The sequence below is a fragment of the Gossypium arboreum genome, chromosome 13 (assembly GCF_025698485.1).
Source record: "Gossypium arboreum isolate Shixiya-1 chromosome 13, ASM2569848v2, whole genome shotgun sequence".
In the NCBI taxonomy this organism is placed as follows: Eukaryota; Viridiplantae; Streptophyta; class Magnoliopsida; order Malvales; family Malvaceae; genus Gossypium; species Gossypium arboreum.
This window is the reverse complement of record NC_069082.1, coordinates 37,585,245-37,605,428: the sequence shown is the minus strand read 5'-3', so window position 1 is coordinate 37,605,428 and position 20,184 is coordinate 37,585,245. Positions and strand designations below refer to the sequence as shown.

The 20,184-nt window shown below is 35.0% G+C and overlaps 1 non-coding gene across 1 annotated transcript; it reads right to left on the bottom strand.

Moving 5' to 3' along the window:
* Positions 1–2,249: 2,249 nt before the first annotated feature.
* On the bottom strand, positions 2,250–2,356 carry LOC128287005 (small nucleolar RNA R71). Its single transcript, XR_008277705.1, has one exon. It is a non-coding gene; the product is annotated as a small nucleolar RNA R71 (small nucleolar RNA).
* Positions 2,357–20,184: the final 17,828 nt, after the last annotated feature.

Genomic DNA, 20,184 nt, shown 5'->3' with positions numbered 1-20,184 from the left:
GCACATGGGCATGTCTTGTGGTCGTGTGGACAAGTCAGTATGTAGGTCCTGTTTCACCACGGCTTAGACACACGTGCGTGTCTAATGCCTGTGAGGCACACGGCCTATTCACACGGCGTCTGACTTTTTAAAAGTTGAAAATTTTTATTAGTTCTGAAAACTACAATGTTATTGATTTAGTCCTAGATGCATGGATTAGATCTTGTATGCTCGGTTCAATTTCGTAATGAACATGAATGAATGGTATCTTATTGATTTGAAATGGTATTTGATATTTGGTTGTTTTGTTATAAGTTACAAGTCTAGTAATGCCCCTTAACCTATTCCGACGACGGATACGGGTTATAGGTGTTACATACTTAACATAAAATACCCCCTTGGCTGCTCATTTCAAACACATCTCAAAACCTTTCATCCTTTCACTTCTCTCTCATTCAATCCCCTTCCGTTATTCTTCATTTTCTTCCCCATTCCCTTGCCGATTTCACCTCTTGAAAAAGAGTCCTTCCACCACCTTTTGGATCAGCATTCAAGTGTTCATGGAAGTCTCAGTTCAACAAGAACAAGTGGAGAAGGAGGAGCGGAGCAGACTAGTCAAGCCTCAGAGAAACACCGGATTTGATTCTTGTTCCTTATCCTTTTAATTTTATTGTTGTTGTTATGAACATATCTATGAATAATTGTGATGTTGATATGTTTAATTTAATTAATATGGCTTAACTTTAATTCGTGTTAGGTTGATTGTATTTTGTCCACTTCACTTATTAAAATTGTGTTTATGTTGTTATAGGATTTGGTAAGATGCTTGATTAAGTAAAACCATGAATAAGTTATTCTTGCAGTACAATTGTAAGGTAACTAATAAATTAATTATTTAAATGGATTGAAATTGTAATTAATTGACATGATACCTAATTAGTGTATGTTTAATAATCTAAGGTAGTTGAGGGTTAAATTAGTAGCGGTATCTATTGATACATTAGCCTTGCATAACTTGCAAGATTATTGCAATTAAACTGTTTCAAGGTATGAATATATTGTTACCTCACATAATCTTTTATGTGTTTATGGGATTGAATTAATTGTTTGAATTGGCATAGAGATATGTACAAGAGATTTATTTTAATTTCATAAGTGCATTAACACATTTGCTTATTAAAATTTGTTTAATTGGTTGAATTGACATAGAAATATAGTCAAGAGATAAATGGATTTTGGAAGATGAGTATGTTCATAAGTTATCAAATTACCAAGTTGCCGTGAATTTATTCGTAACAACATGAACATGAGTTTAGTAATTCTAAGTTAAGAAATGTAATTAATCTAACACAATTATGTCATCTTGATTAAAATCATCTTTTAAAATCATGCATTGGAACTTTTATTTCCTCTTTATTTATTTTACTTAGTTTTTAATCACCTCCCCAAATTAAAATATTTTTCTTCACCAATTTTTATGTTGCATTCATAAATAATTCTTTTCACACTCCCTATGGATACAATAACTCGGCATTTATGTGCCATTTTATTACTTGTTGCAATTGTGTACACTTGCACATTTTCGTAGTTCCAAGTTTTTGGCCTCGTTGTCGGGGATTGTTTTTAAAAAAACATTGTTTGTGAAATTGTTAATTTTGCATTTTGGTCTCTTTTTTTTAAAATTTTAATTCCACTTTTTTTTGTTCTAGGTGTTTATAAGTATTGATCAAATTATTGACTTACTCCTCATAGACCCTGAAATTGAAAGGACATTTTGACAAAGGAAAATACAAGCGAACCAAAGAAGGATCGAAGATATGAATTTCGAAAATCCAAACCAAAATTCAGAAGAAAAATTTGCTTATAAATACTCACAATCCGATCATTGTTGCCGATGATAGAAATGTGCCATTCGACAATATGCCATTCATCTATTCAACGAACTCAATCCAAGTTTTAGGAGACCCAAAATCGAGGCACAACAATTTGAGCTAAAGCCTGTTATGTTCCAAATGTTGCAAAATATGGGTCAATTTAGTGGGATTCCTACTGAAGATCCACACATTCATCATCAACTATTCATGGAAGTGAGTGACTCATTTAAACTAGTCGGGGTGACTGAGGATGCCTTGAGACTGAGATTATTTCTATACTCCTTAAGAGATAGAGCATGAGCGTGGTTGAACTCCCTATCGTCCGGTTCCATAACTACATGGCAAAAGTTGGTTGTACATTTCTTAATGAAATATTTCCCTCCATCTTTAACCGCCAAGATCCAAAATGAAATCACTTCATTTCAGCAACTTGATAAAGAATCTTTACGTAAGGCATGGGAGCTGTTCAAGGAGTTATTACAAAAGTGCCCTCATCACGACATTCTTTACTATATTCAAATGGAGAATTTCTATATTGGTCTCAGTATTCATACTAGAACGATGGTGGATGCTTTGGAAAATGGAGCCCTTCTTTCTAAGTCTTCTAACGATGTTTATGAGATTATTGAAATAATTGCCAATAATAACTATCAGTGGCCAACCAATCGAGAAGCCTCAGAAAGACAAGTAGCAGGAATACATGAAGTGGACACACTTGCTTTTTTAGCAGCCCAGGTATCCTCTATGTCTTTTATGCTTAAGAACATAGCTTTTAATGGTTTCAATGGTAATCTGACATGTCAGTAGCCGAACCAGTTTGAGAATATTTCTCGTGAATACTATGGAGATGGCCATTTCTTTGAAAATTTCCTATTGAATCAAGGGTCAAAATTACATGGGAAATCAAAATTAGAAAGGTCTACAATCAAGTTCTTACAACTGTTCATGGCATAATCATCCAATTTATCCATGGAGTAATCAATGGGCAGACCATAGCGACTCCTCTATGCCATTTTGACTAAATTATCTGCCAAAATATTCTCAACAAGTACAACAACCCACACCAGCTGAATCTTCAAGTAATCTTGAGAATTTGTTGAAGGCGTACATAGCGAAGAATGATGAACTAATCCAAAGCCAAGCAACAACATTGGAGAATTCAAGAAACCAAGTCGGACAGCTAGCCAAGGTAATTACCCAAGCAACACAGGAAATCCAAGAATTTTGGGCAAAGAACATTTCAAAGCAGTCACTTTGCCAAGTCGAAAGACATTGGAGCCCAAGGTGATTGAGGTTCAAGATGAGCCTGTTGTACCTCAACACAAACAGGAATTTCAACTCTTGTTTCACAAAAGTCAGATTCAGTGATCCTTAATGAGGTAAACTCTAAACTAGTTAGTTTTGATTATCTAACACCCTTGTCAGATGCAAAAACATTTCCATAAAAGAGTTGTTCGCTTAAAGCTAAGATTCCACTACTGCCATATCCTCAACGATTGCAAAAGCAGCAAAAGGATACTCAGTTGAAAGAAATCTTTGATGATGAGGTAACTTTTAAATACTTCGATGCTACTAAATCCTTAGATATAGTTGAAAACTACTCAGCTATTTCCAAGATGGAATCGCTGACTTCTATAGAATTGGAGCTCAATTCTTTAGATGATCCGTTAGAACATATTCTACTTGAAGATTCGCTAAGTGATGATGAATACAAGGAATGTTTGCCTTGGTTAGAAGCTAATTTGAAGGAATTAACTTAAGAAGATCCACTCAAATCATTAAAGTTATCATTGTAACATCCCTCACCTGTATCTGAAGCTGGGATAGGGTTCAAGGCGTTACCAGACTTAAACATTCACAAACATGCAAAACTGGGCCGTAAAATTTCATCCAAATTAAAACTTTTCAAAAACATGTAAATCGTCCCTTATACAGGCCTTCGAGGCCTAAAACATACATCGGGGTGGTTTGGGACTCAGCCGAGGACTTTAGAAAGCTCTGCGAAAGCTTTGAGAAATTTTCTTGAAATAGGGTCACACGCCCGTGTGGACACAGGGACACGCTCGTGTGTTTTCAACACGACCGTGTGTTTTCAACACGTCCGTGTCCTCATGTTGTGTAACTCTCTATTTATGACATTAGCAAAACAAATTGATCCACACAGCCAAGCCACACGCTCGTGTGCTAGGTCGTGTCCTCCACACGGCTGAGACACATTGCCGTGTCTCTGCACGTGTAGCCAACACTTAGGTTATTTTCCAAGCCTTATGTTGTCCTTAATTGTCTCCCATACTTATACACATTATAAACACACATTATAACATCAATTTAATGGTTAATCATCCTTCAGTAAAATTCCGTTAAAGAATTTACATGTTGTCATACATGTGTTTATTACCTACACTCATGTTACACTAAGTTAGACATTCCAATTCACATTCTACAACTGTCCATTTTCAATCATTATCAACTTACTACCATGCCACACATTCATTCCATGGACACGACCACCTCAAATGGTCTTAGAGCATTCATCATGTACATGTATTATACTAACCATTCATAACAACCAATTATAAATGCATCACAAACATTAACACATAGCAAGAATAATTAGGCTTACAAGCCATAACCATTTAAGCCACATCTCATGGCCATATACAATAAATCAATATAAGCTGATACATTTGGCTAATCATAATAACATCTAACATAAAAACTAGTCCTTATATATGCCACTCACTTGAAAGTATCTAATACACATATGACAATACTCCAAAGTTGTTGGCTTGATAGTGTGATGCCGCCTCTGACGGTCTCCAACCCCGAGCTGACCTGAGAACACTAAGGAAATGGAGAGGAGGGAGTAAGCTTAAAGCTTAATAAGTCCAAATGAAAATAATAAGCAAATTATCAACATGATCCCATGAAAATGTAATCATAATTACACTTTTGTTGATTTTCTGGTCATACTGTTTTCTATGAAACTAGGCTCATATATCTTCTTACCATAAAATTTTCAGAATTTTTGGTCTAGCCAATAAGTACAGTTTATTCATTAAATTTACCCCTATTTCACTGTCTGACAGTTCCGACCTCTCTTCACTAAAAAATATTTATCTCATGGTATGGGACTCCACATTGAGAACTACTAAGTTTCCTAGAAACTAGACTCATTAAGGATTTTAAGCATGTAAATTATGACCCATAATTATTTTTTTACAAGTTTTAATGATTTTCCCAAATCAGAACAGGGGATACCAAAATCATTCTAACCCTGTCTCACCAAAATCCAATTATCACATAATATGAAATTCTTTTGCCTTCACCATTTCTTTTATGAGAAAATATACTCATTAAGCTTTAATTTCATATCTTATTCAACCCCTAATTCAATTTCTACCATTTTTGGTGATGTTTCAAAGTCACACAACTATTGTTGTCCAAAATTGTTTTATTACAAAATTTCACTTCTACATAATTTCAGTTACTCCATTCTATCTTACCAAAAGATTCGCTCAAGTATCGAGCACATTGCTCACAACTTTTCACATAGATATACTTGCACTTATTCATCACATAGTCATGTACATATGTATTTTCACTTAGTAAATTTCCCGTTGAACTCATCGGAATAATAATAGATACCCGGTGGCCTGTGTATATACCACCCTTGTAACTAAAGCTCTCTGGTACGCATAGTAGCCTGCACTTAGTACTACACATGCGACCTATTAATCTGGTACATGTAGTAGCCTGCACTTAGTACTACACATGTGACTTAACCATCTAATACACGTAGTAGCCTGCACTTAGTACTACACACGTGATAGAAGTTAACGGGTACGCATAGTAGCCTACACTTAGTACTACACATGCGATCTATCAATCTAGTACATGTAGTAGCCTGCACTTAGTACTACACACGTGACTAAACCATCTGATACACATAGAGCCTACACTTAGTACTACACATGTGATCAAAGTTAACAGGTACGCATAGTAGCCTGCACTTAGTATTACACATGCGACCTATCAATCTGGTACGCATAGTAGCCTGCACTTAGTACTACACACGTGACTCACAACGAATCATTTGTATCTCTTCTATTGCAAAGGTTCAATCAAGAAATTCTTCACTTTTCAACATTTTACTAACTCGTTTTTAGTCAATTCCAATTCGTAGTTTACATCAATTGATCACTCTATAGGCAGCCACATCTCATATAATAACAAAAGATAATAACATAAAAAGAATAAAATATTATTTACATACAAACTTACTCGTTTCAAAGAACCATCATATTCTATCAAACTTCCAAATCTTTACCGGACGTACTTGACTTGTGGCTTCATTCACATAGCAATATCTCATAATCACATGGCATTCCAACATTTTCATCATAATAGCAAAACATCAAGAACATGTTATATCATCAAAATAATCACATAGTGTCAAATTATTCACATAGCATTCAAATACAATATTGCATTATTAAAATCACATGAACTTACCTCGGGTTCGAGTACGACTATATATTCTGATTTCGTCCACAGTCTCATTCATTTCCAATCTATGCCCGAACCTCATTTTCCTTGATCTATAATACCGTATTTAGCTTATTAATTAGTCACATTATTCATATAGGTCCAAAAATCATAATTTTACAAATTTTCATTTTGACCCCTAAACTTTCACATATTTTCACTTTTGTCCCTAGGCTCGTAAAATGATTTTTATTCAATTTCCTTGCATTTTAAGCCTAGCCAAATCATTTTCATAATTGTAGCAGCCCCTAATTTCCACTAAATCACACTTTTATGACAAATTTTGTAACTTTTACAAAACGGTCCTTTTTTGACAATTTCACTGAAAATCACTTAGTAAAAGTCATTTATTACACACCGACCATTCATATTCTACCATTAGACATAAAAAAACATGCATGTCATCCATGGGTAAATTTTTAAACACAAACCCTAGCTCAAAATATGGGTAGAAATGAGTAGATCTTGTTACGAGGATTTAAAAAAACATAAAAATCATTAAAAATGGGGCTAGATCGGGCTTACAGTCGAGCTTGGAAGCTTGAAAAACCCTAGATATGTCTTCTCCATGCAAGTTTCAGCCATGGGGTAGAAGATGGACAAAAATTGGCTTTTAATTTTGTTTTTAATTCATTTTAATTACTAGATTACTAAAATGCCCCTAACTTAAAAATATTCTATTTCACCCATTTCATGTCCATTTTTGTCCAAAAAATTATCCATTGGTCTAATTACCATTTAAGGGTGTCCAATTTAAAATTTCATAAAATTAGACACCTCTAACATGTAGAATTCAACTTTTTCACTTTTTACAATTTAGTCCTTTTGACCAAATTGAATGCCCAAACGTCAAAATTTTCGAATGAAACTTTCACAAAATCATCCCATGAAATTTTAGACCATAAAAATATAATAAAAACAAATTTTATTGTGTTGGATTTGTGGTCTCGAAACCACTGTTCCGACTAGGCCATAATTCGGGATGTTACAATCATCTCAAGAGTATACGCAACCAAAGTCATTGATTGAAGAGCAAGCTGAATTGGAACTGAAGGTTTTGTCTCCTCCTTTGAAATATGACTATTTGGATCCGTCTTCGACTTTACCTATCAAGAAGAAGAGGCACTTGTGATTTTGGAAAGGCATAAGAAGTGTACTGGATGAATTATTTCATATATTCGAGTCATGGGTTGGAGGATTTGTAGGAATTATAGGAAATTAAACAAGGCCACAAGGAAAGATCATTTCGGGTTTTCTTTCCCTAGTAAGATGTTAAACAAATTTGATGGTAAAGAAAATGATTACTTCCTAGAAGGGTATGGCTGGTAAGACAAATAGCCATTTGACACCACCATGGTCAATAACGATCCTGAATAAAATGGAGGGAGTTCTCTTCACTTTCTCTATCACTATTTTATAATTTTAGTTTTTTTTCTCATTTGAATAAAATGCTAGACTTAGATAAATTTTTCTTTGGGTCATTACATTAATTAAAATTCTATTTAGAAGATTGGGACTTAAATGAGACCATCTGTAACCCCTCCAATCTTTCCTGAGTGTTTAATTTAATGTAATATTTTGAAAAATATTTTTCTAAGTAGCCCGAAGAATTTAAGTATTTGTTTTGTTAAATAAAGGGTCAACTTTTAACCGAAGCACTAATTTCTTTGAGTTCTTTTTTTTTTTTAGTTTACTTTCAGTACATGAGCTTAGGATCCAAAAAGGAGCTTCCATTGGGATTAAGAAACTACTAGGAAGGAAATATTCAACCATTTTCTACACAACTCTATAGCCCTTACCTTGCCCCACCACCACTCCCAAATAGCTCCATAGTGCATCTACCTTAACCTTTAATATCACAACCCTTAACACCCTAAATCACCATGCTAAACACCTTTATTCAAAGAAACTAACCATTGCACCTAAACCATCCTTAAAGCCGCCACCCCTCCAACAATAAACCTTACCCTCAACTACTTACCCACCTACCCAAAATTGAAACCACCCTTAATAGATATTCTAAGTTTGACACTAAGAGTCCATTCATCTAGCACCATTCCACAAAGTGAACTACTCGATATAATGGTTATGCTGCAACACACGTAGTTGTAGCAACAAGATTACTAGAGATACCCAAAAATATGGGATGACTCAATCAGAGATGCATTTAAAATATATATTTCATAACCCGTTTGTTTTTGAGCCTGAATTTCCAGACTTTATATTTGAACCATGGACTTTAATGTTGAGGAAGGAAAAAGATGAGTCAGATTCTGAGAGATCTGCAAATAAATAAAAAATAAGGGATCTTAACTTTATTTTATTTTCATTCTTAGGTTATTTAATGTTTCAGGATTAGGTTTTATTAGGATTTTTTTATCGCATAATAGAAAAAGAGGTAGAAATCACGAATAAAAATGAACAAGTCCTAAAATAAAAAAGTGTGGCAATATATATGTACATGTCTAGGATTGGATTTAGAGAGAGCTTGGTACTTAAGCAGTCAAACCAACTCACCTTCTTTTTTATAGAATCCTACCTGGTGGATAGTATCTATTCACTTTTAACAATGATGTCATTGTTCATCTTAAATAGGGGGACCGAAAATTTGAAATTATTTCCTCTTAGAATAAATTTTTCTTTTAATTATGATTAGGTTATCTTTTGTTCAAAAATTTGAAATTTTTTTAAGTATGCTAAACTTCAGTATGAATAAAGTTCAATTATTCCAGTAATTGCTATGTTAGCTGAATTATGACATAAATGTATTTTTAATAAAGCATGCAAATCATATTATAAAATTTTTAGTTCCTTAGGAAAGTTAGGCATGCATAAAAGTTTAAATCTCTAGAATTGACTTAGTAGTTTCTTGAGGTGAAATCCTAGGAAGCATGGAATGTTGAAAATGATTTAGGCAACTTTTGTTTGGACCGTTTGAGCCTTTCAAGCCAACCTTGATGAAATTTTATCCTTTAAAACCCAACTTTGAGACTATATGGCCTAATTTTATTTGAACCCTTGCAATATTTAGCCATCACTTTTCTCTTAATTATCTTTAAATTGTCCCAAACACTAGACTCAGTACTATTCAGAACATTATTTGAAAAGAAGTATCAAATTCTCAAAAAATTGAAGTATATACAAAAAAATGCTCGTGAAAAAAAGAAGAAGAGAAGGGCATATGTACTTGAAAGAAAATAAATGTACAAAAGAGCATGTGAGAGCGAAATAAGTTGGTGTATTGAAGGTAAATATTCCAAAGGTCAGATTGAAGCTAAGTCTAGGGTTTTAAGCCTGATTTTATCTATCTTTTACCTACCCCTAGCCTAGCCACGTTTCAGCCTAGTTAAAAGACCTATTGATTCAAGTTTCTATGCTACCTACATTAGTGGAGAGAAATTGCTATGCTCAACATATGAAGCCATAAATTAAACTTGATGATTGGAGCTTAATCTTAAATAAGGGAATAAAATCTGGGATTTAACATGTCTTTATTTAGTCTATTTTTTCTATCATAATAATAATTGAGAGTAATTTGAATGATATGTATACCTAAGTAGTGTAAATCTCAAAATTCTTGTTCTTGAGCATAAGTATAATAAATTCATAAGTTTGGGAAGAATGTTGTTTTGAACGAATTTTTCAAATGTGTTTCTGAGAAATTCTTTTCAATTTGTGCATTACTCGGGATGAGTAATAAATTAAGTTTGGGGGTGTGGAAACACGAAAATATAAACACTTTTTCATGCCCTTTTAAACTCAAATTCATGCAGTTTCGGTAAAGTTCTTGTCAAAAAATGTATAATAATTATAAAATAACTAAATTGAACTTAAATTATTAACATTTTTAATTTTAATTAATTTTATAATAAATTTTGATTAATTTTGATCATTTTCGATAGATTCACACAAAGAGCGAAAATTGGCTCGACAAACACTACTAGAAGCGCAAAACCAAGAAGCAATTTTGAAGCATCACAGTGAATTAATTTCTCAGCCTAAGACGGTCCAAATTATGAATATTAATTCATAATGTAATTAATGTTAATTTTAATCCAAATTATTTTGGGTTAAACAAATTATTATTAATTAATTATGAAAAGAGGCCTAGTTGAGTTGAACCGAGAAAACTGATCCGACAAAGCGTTGGGCACCTAAAACCGTCCCACATGCTCAACCAATCACCTTTTTTGGCTGATTATTTGGCTTGAAAAATATCCCTTGAAGACTCCTTGAATTTGCATTCAAACCCCTCCACTATTCATGCCTTACTAGATTTGCTCCTACCTTAAAATAACAAGTTTGAAACCTTCAAACTTGCCACATGAGTGGCCGGCCATGGGGAGAATCTATGGCTACTGATTTTTTCTATTTTTAGCAGCCTAATCAACCTAAAAATAGCCCATTGGCTACTCATTTCAAACATATCTCAAAACCACTCATCCTTTCACTTCTCTCTCACTTTCTCTCTTCAATTCCCTTCCGTTGTTCTTCATTTTCTTCCCCATTCCCTTGCCAAATTCACTTCTTGAAAAATATTCCTTCAACCACGTTTTGGAGTAGCATTCAAGTGTTCTTGGAAGTCTCGATTCAACAAGAACAAGTGGAGAAGGAGGAGCGGAGCAAACTAGTCAAGCCTCGGAGAAACACTGGATTTGATTCTTGTTCCTTATCCTTTTAATTTTATTATTGTTGTTATGAACATATCTATGAATAATTGTGATGTTGATATGTTTAATTTAATTAATATGGCTTAAATTTAATTCATGTTAGGTTTATTGCATTTTGTCCACTTCACTTATTAAAATTGTGTTTATGTTGTTATAGGCCTTGGTAAGATGCTTGATTAAGCAAAACCATGACTAAGTTATTCTTGCATTACAATTGTAAGGTATGAATTAATTATTTAAATAGATTGATATTGTAATTAATTGGCACAATACTTAATCAAGTGCATGTTTAATCATCTAAGGTAGCTGAGGTTAAATTAGCAATGGTATCTAACGATAGATTAGCCTTGCATAAGTTTCAAGATTATTATGATTAAACTGTTTCAAGGTAGAATTATATTGTTACCTCACGTAATCTTTTATGTGCTTATGAGATTGAATTAATTACTTGAATTGGCATAGAGATATGTGTAAGAGATTATATTTAGTTTCATAAGTATGTATATGCATTAACGCATTTTCTTATTAAAATTTTTTAATTGGTTGAATTTACATAGAGATATAGTTTAGACATAAATGGATTTTAGTAGGTGAGTATGTTCATAAGTTAGCAAATTACCAAGTTTCCGTGAATTTATTCATAACAACATGAACATGAGATTAGTAATTCTAAGTTGAGAAATGTAATTAATCTAACACAATTATGTCATATTGATTAAAATCATCTTTTAAAATTATGCATTGAAACTGTTATTTCCTTTTTATTTATTTTACTTAGTTAAAAATCTTTGTTTTTAATCACCTCCTTAAATCAAAATATTTTTCTTCACCAAAGTATTTTTAATTACATTCATAAACAATTATTTTCACAATCCCTTTGGGTATGGTAACTCGACATTTACTTGTCACTTTATTACTTGTTGTGATTGTGTACACTTGCACATTTTTGTCGTTCCAGTGATGCTCTTATAATAAATTTATAACATCCTGAATTAGGGCCTAGTCGAAATAGTGGTTTTGAGACCATAAATCTAAAGTAGAAATAATTATTTTATTATTATTAGGACGTCTATGATATGATTGCATGCTTGTGTGAAAATTTCATGAAGAAATTTCATTGATAAAGAGTCGAATTTGACATTTAGGACTAAATTGCAAAAGTTGTAAAATGTGAGTTCTAGAAGCCTTAAGCATGAAATTGCCATGGATTTTTAATTAGAGGTCCTTAAATAGAAAGTTACCAAATTTCTATTTTTATGGACAAAAATGGGCATGAATAGGAAAATTTTGAAAGAAAGGCCTTAAGGGCATTTTTGTCATTTGGTTAATAAAAGAATAAAAGGGGAAAAATAAGTCAAAACTATATTCATCTTCTTCATGTGTGTGCTGAAAATTTGAAGAGCCATAGTTAAGGTTTTTCCTTCAACTTTCAAGCTCGATTGCAAGTACTCCCTAGCCCCGTTTTTAATGTTCTTTATGATTTTGTGATCCTTGAAGCATGATCTACCTATTTCTAGCCTTATTTTGAGTTAGGGCTCGTGTTTAAAAAGTGAACCATATGTGACATGCATGTATTTTGATGTTTAATGGAGGAATATGAAAGTTTGATGTATGATAAACATCTTTTACTAAGTGATTTTTCATAAAAACACCTAAAAAGGACCTTGTTGTAAAATGTCTAAAATGAGTAGTAAGATGTGTGTTTTAATGGGAAATTTGGGCAGAGTTGAGTATGGGTTAAGTTCAGCTAGGCTTAGGTAATAAAGAAAATAAACACATTTCATTTTACGAGCCTAGGGACTAATTTTTAAATATGTGAAAGTTTAGGGGAAAAACTATAATTTTACCTAAATATAGTTTTTGGACTGATTTGAATAATGTGATGATTAAATGAGCTGAATTTGCTATTATAGATCAAGAAAAACGGAGTCCGAACCTAGACCGGGGAAAGAACAAGATTTGTACTAAATTGAATTAATTGTCCATATTTTGTACCGAGGTAAGTTCATGTGTAAATAATGCAATGATATATAATGTTTTAATAATTTATTAACACTATGATTAATTATTATGACAAGTGTATGAACGATGTTATAGTCTATGAGCATGAAATTTTGAAGGAGTTCGACGAATATGTGATATCGAGAAAAACCTCGTTTGAACCTTAGGAATAATTTAGGATACAATGTGACATGTCACTAGGAACTATGTGATTATGAGCTCATAAGATTATGTGTATATGTGACTATGTGAGTCCAGGTGCTAGTGTTGTGCGTTCTATCGGTGGCTGGGTAGCCCGGCATGTGTTGCGCGTACCTGTCAACTTGTGTGACGAGCTAGAGTAGTTACGTCCTGACTGTCAGCTTGTGTGAGCAAGCCCGTGATTAGCTCGAGAGCAAGCAATGTGTGATTGTGATATGAGGTAGCATGTAGCAACGTTTGAAGCACTATGTGCAAGTCTTTCGTTTAACCAATAGTATTCAGAGTGTTCAAGGGGTAAACTTGTGAGTTATTCGACAAGTGATTCAATGATGAGGGAATATGAAAATGTGTTACAAGTTGGCATAGGTATGTACGAAAGACTCATGTGAATGAGCTTGGTATGTGATGAACTTTTGGTAAGATTGAAAATGTGTAAGTTATGTCTACAAATTTAAGTTATACCTATGAATTTATGATGACACATAAGTAAACTATGTTATGTCAATGGTATTTATATATATATATGATTATGTTGCTATTAATTTGCATGTGAAATTACTAAGATTAATGCTTACTCCCCTCTCTTTTCCATTTTTTTATAGTATGTCAAGCAAGCTCAGGGATCGAAAGACGTCAGAGACTCGATCACACTATCAATTGGACATTTGGGTATAGTTAGTCTCAATATTTTGAGTATGACATGTATATGGACTTGGTCTTTTTGTTATCTGTCATATTGGTCTAGCCAAATGTGTTGGCTTATGGTAATATTTGATTCATTTTGTATATGGCCATGTGATATGGTTCATATTGATTATTTGGGTTGTAACCCTAATTAACTATGTAAGCATGCAATGTGTTATGCTTGATGTGGTTGTTGCTTGTAGATGATGATAGATGGTGTATGTGCTAAATGAATGAATCGTGGCTAATAAGTATGACCAAAGCTATGGTATAATTGAGTAAATTAGAAGTAGGTTTACCATGATGAATAAATATGAAATTGGTGTGGAATGCTACATGAAAGCATGATGGTTCGGATAGGTGATATGTTGATATTGCAAAGTCATTGATTAATCAAAATTATGAGTATTTGAGTGACTAAATATACTATGTTGCATACCATAAAAGATGTATGAGTGAATAAGCATTTAAGGGTGACAAATGGCTTGGAAAATTAGACTCAAAGTTGTCCACACGGGTAGACAAACGGGCGTGTGTTTAGGCCGTGTGTGACACACGGTTTGCCCCATGGGCGTGTGATTCGACTGTGTGTCCCTTGCACCCTAATTAATGCTACACAAAACGCCCAGTCATAAACACACGGGCAGAGACATGAGCGTGGTCTAAGCCATGTGAAGGATACGGCCTCAGGATATGGGCGTGTGCCCAGGCTGTGTGAAGTCTGCACTTAATTTTTGGAATTTAATTCCCGATACGGTCTGAGCACACAGGCATGTGACTTGGCCGTGTGACCCTAATTGTGTTAATGATGTCATAAACAAAGAGTTACACAGGTTGAGGACAAGGGCGTGTCCCAAGCCACACGGGCATGTGTGATTGCAAAACCTACCCACATGGACGTGTGACCCTGTTTCATGAAAATTTTTCTAAGTTTTTTTGAAGTTCTCAGATTAGTCCTAAACTACTCCCGATGTATGTTTCGTAGGCCCATATAGGAGACAATTTGCATGTGTATGAATGGTTTTAAATTGAACGAAGTTTTATGGTCGGTTGTGTATGTTTGCTGGTGTTTAAGTCTGATAATGCCTCATATCCTGTCCCGATGTCAGACACGGGTAAGGGGTGTTACATTTAGTTGTATCAGAGCTACAATTTAGTCAATTCTCAGACTAATGTAGCATGTGTATGAGTCTAGCTATACATGCCATATATATATTATGATAGTGTGACGACTCATGACGATTTTGAAATATGTTTTCATATAGTAAATGGATCCTGACAGAGCAGTGGCAGATGATGTTGAAAGTGACACGCTTGCGCCCGCTGAAGGGGCAGTGTCGTCTGATAGTAGCCCTCCTATAGTTAGTCGACGAGAAGAAGGCAATGAAGCCTTTCTCCATATGATGAACGCCTGGTATACAGAGTTCGTTCGAATGAACTCGAACACTCAACCCCTCCACCCCCTCCTATTCCTCAGCCTATTCCTATGGTACCCCAAGGTATAGGTTTTATGGGACTAAATAGACCTCCAATGGATAAAATTCGAAAGCAAGGGGCCGAAGAGTTTTGAGCTAGTAAAGATGATAACCTTGAGAGGGCAGAGTTCTGGCTTGAGAATACCATTAGGGTGTTTGATGAGTTATCATGCACACATAAGGAATGCATGAAGTGTGTTGTTCCCTCCTGAGAGACTCGACTTATCAGTGGTGGAACACCCTTGTGTCGATGGTACGAAGGGAAATAATTAGCTAAGAATTTTTCCAAGAAGAATTCCGTAAAAAGTATATTAGCTAGACATTTATTGATCAAAAAAGGAAAACATTCCTCAAGTTAAAAAAAGGCCAAATGATAGTGACGGAATATGAGCGTGAGTTTGTGTGACTGAGTAAATACGGTTGAGAACGTGTATCGATTGAGGCCATCATTTGAAAAAGATTTAAAGATGGATTAAACGAAGACATCCGATTTTTGGTGGGTGTCCTTGGACTGAGAGAAATTGTTGTGCTCGTAGAGATAGCTTGTAAGGCCAAGGAATTGGCTAAAGAGAAGAGAAAAGCTGAGTTAGAGTCTCAAGATTCAAATAAGAGACAGATGGGTAAATCATTTCAGTCCTTAACTAAGAAATCGAGAGAGTTTAATAATCGATCGAGAGTTTCAGCTGGGTTTTTGAATAGGAACCATGGGAAACAGTATTCGAGTCATAAGACTTAAACTACTTCGATAGCAAGTGTGGGTAACGCTCGACCTAATAGACCTGAGTGCCAACATTGTGGCAAACGTCACCCTGGTGAATGCTAGATGAATAGCCTGGTATGTTTCAAGTGTGGTTCACATGATCATTTTATCAAGGATTGTCCTGAGACAGTTGAAAAGGAATATTTTCAGAGTGCGAGATCGGGCAATGCTACTTCCAGGGGGAGACAATAGAAGAATCCAAGAAATAGAGCGAGTAGTAAGAATGCACCTAGAGAACTAGCTGTGAGACCCGAGGGTAGAGCACCAGCGAAGACTTACGCCATTTGTGCTCGTGAAGAGGCTTCATCCCCTGATGTGATTACAGGTACTTTTTCTCTCTATGATACTTCTGTTGTTGCTTTGATTGATCTAGGATCTACCCATTCATATGTATGTGTGAAACTGGTGTCTAGCATGAATATGCCCGTTGAGTCTACAGAATTTGTGATAAAAATGTCAAACCCTCGAGGCAAGCATGTGATAGTTGACAAAGTATTTAAGAATTGCCCTTTAATGATTAGAGGTCATTGTTTTTCGGCTAATCTCATGCTTTTGCCGTTTGATGAATTTGATATAATACTTGGTATGGATTGGTTGACCATGCATGATGTAGTAGTAAACTGTGGAAGGAAAATCATTGAATTGAAATGTGAAAGCGGTGATATTCTTCGGGTTAAATCAGATGAATCAGATAGCTTGCCTGTAGTGATTTCTTCTATGACTACTCAAAGATGTATGAGAAAGGTTATGACGCTTATCTTGCCTTTATGTTGAATATGAAGGAGTCTGAGTTAAAAATTGAGTCAGTGCCAATAGTATGTGAATATCCAGATGTGTTTCCGGAAGAGTTTCCCAAATTGCCTCCAATTAAGGAAGTTGAGTTTGGCATTGAATTAGTTCCTAGTACTGCACCTATTTCGAGTACTCCGTATAGGATGACTCCGACGGAGTTAAAGGAGTTAAAAGTCCAGTTACAAGAGTTAACGAATAAAGGTTTTACGAGATCTAGTTATTCTCTGTGGGGCGCACCGGTGCTATTTGTGAAAAAGAAATATGGTTCAACGAGATTGTGCATTGACTACCGACAGCTCAATAAGGTAACCATAAAGAACAAATACTCCTTACCAAGAATCAATGAGTTGTTTGACCAATTAAAAGGAGCAATAGTATTTTCTAAGATAAACTTAAGGTCCGGTTACTACCAATTGAGAGTTAAAGATTCAGATGTACCGAAGACTACATTTCGGACGAGGTATGGTCACTATGAATTTTTGGTTATGCCTTTTGGTTTAACGAATGCTCCCGCGGTATTTATGGATTTAATGAATCGTATTTTCCAACCATACTTAGATAAATTTGTGGTTGTTTTTATTGACGATATACTAATTTATTCTCGTGATGAGGCCGAGCATGCCAAGCACTTAGGAACGGTTTTGAAAACCTTAAGGGACAAGAAGTTGTATGCTAAGTTTAGTAAAAGTGAGTTTTGGCTTTGAAAAGTCCGATTCTTGTGGCACATTGTTTTGGGTGATGGCATTCGAGTAGATCCGAGTAAGAGTTTAGCTATTGTTGAATGGAAACCACCGAGGAATGTATCAGAGGTTAGAAGCTTCCTAGGCTTACCCGGTTATTACAGACAGTTTGTTAAAGGATTTTCCATGATTGCTACTTCGATGACGAGATTGTTATAGACAGAAAAATGCCAACGGAGTTTTGAGAAACTAGAGGCATTATTGATTGAGGCTCCAATCTTAGTGCAACCTAAACAGGGAAAAGAATTTGTGGTTTATAGTGATGCATCCTTGAATGGATTGGGTTGTGTGCTTATGCAAGAAGGCAAGGTAACAGCTTATGCCTCAAGGCAGCTGAAATCGCATGAGAAGAATTATCTGACACACGATTTGGAATTGGCTGCTATTGTGTTTGTGTTGAAGATTTGGAGACATCATTTGTATGGTGGGAAATGTCATGTGTATACTGATCATAAAAGTCTAAAGTACTTGATGACTCAAAAGGATTTGAACCTACAACAACAGAGATGACTAGAGTTATAAAAGATTATGAGCTAGTGATTGATTATCACCCGGGAAAGGCAAACGTGGTCATCAATGCCTTGAGTAGGAAATCCTTGTTTGAATTAAGAGCTATTGTAAGACCCCTAACCCGTATCCGTCACCAAACTAGGGTTAAGAGGCATTACTGGACATATCGGAACATTTCGCAATCATTTCACAATACAAAATCATACATTATCATATCAAAGTCAAAAATCAATATAAGGTCCCTTTCTTAGGTCAACAAGACCTTAAACATGCATTAGGTAGTGGTCGGGACTAAACCGAATACATACAAATTTTTCTAAAATTTAACAATTTTTCTAAGTTACAAAGGTCACACGCCTATGTGAACAGGCCGTGTGCCTCACACGGCATTAGACATGTCTGTGTATCCAGGCTGTGGTCAAACAGAGCATACATACTGACTTGTCCACACGGCCACAAGACACGCCCGTTGTGACAGCCCAAAATAGACCCTAGCCGGAATGTGGTTTCGGGACCACTAAACCGAGTCATAAAAATAATTAATTGTTATATTCTATGCTTACTATGTGTGTGCATGCATATGTGGAAATTTCATTCTCTAATTTTACCCATTTGTATGAGAAAGTATTAAATAGGGATCAAAGTGAAACATGGTGAAATATGATAGGCTAATTTTAAATGGCTTGTTAGTACATGTTAACAAAAGGTGGAGTTGCATGTCAAATAATCCCTTCCTAAGGAGGAGTGGCCGCCATGACAAGGTTATGGGCAAGGAACATGTTTCCAACATGTTTTGCTAGTGGTGTATGTAGGAAGTCATAAAATAAAGACTAGCATTAAAAAAAAATTGTTCATCCATTCTAAACACTTTGGCGAATGTCCTAAAGAAAGAAAAAGAAAATTTGTTCATCCTTTCTCATCTTCTTGGCCGAAAATACTAAGGGAAAAGGGGGAGGATTTTTGCTTCATGCTTGGGTTGGAAGAGACCTAGAAGGAGATTTGGCTAAGTTTGCATCAAGATTAAGGTATGTATGAGGTTGTGTTGGGAGTTTCATGCATGGTTTGGTTGCTAATTTGATGTGCATGTTAGCCATGGCTCAAATCCTTGTTATGCCATGGAAATGGTATTTGGCCAAAGTTGTTATGGTGATAAAGCCATTGCATGCTAAGTGTGAAGCTTGATGATGATGCATGCAATGATGGATTGTCTACTCTTGAGTAAGATTTTGAGTTTTCTTTTGTGTTTAACCATGATTGAAGTTGAATGGAGCATGATTGTCATATTCGCCATGATGCATTCATGAGCATGGTTCATGCTTCTTGCATGTTAGTTAAAATTTGTATTTTGGATGGCTATGGACACCTTGAAATTCGACCATGCTCATATTGTATATATATGTTTGCACATGATGTTTTGGCTATGAAGTAAGTGATGAATATATTGGTTTAAAGAAGAAGATGTGGAAGAATGCTTGTGAAATTGCAAGCACAATTCGGCCTAGCACACATATAAGTGCTTGATGCTATATTATAAGTTTTGGGCCACAATGTGCAAAGCATTAACTAGTAAAATGCATGCTGTTTTTGTGAGGTATTAAGTGTAAAATTGGCCTGAACATGTACATGAATATTCGGCCTTGGGTAGCCTATTGAAGGCCTTAGCTTTTCCTTGATGCTCAAATAAATTGTATTGAATTGCTTGATGTAGTATAAAATGTGCATGACCATTGTGTATTCAAGCTAAAGAGTGGCCATATGACCATTTAAACTCCTTGTCATATTCGCCATAAGCAAGCACAATGAGGTTTTAATAAATTGAATTTGTTTGAATTAGCTCAAGAGCTAAGAGGGCCACAATTGGACAAGGGAAGGAAAAGGTGATCGAATAGCCGAAAAAGCCGTTCGACAACATCCGAGGTAAGTCCTCAAGAAGTGACCTTACTTGAATTA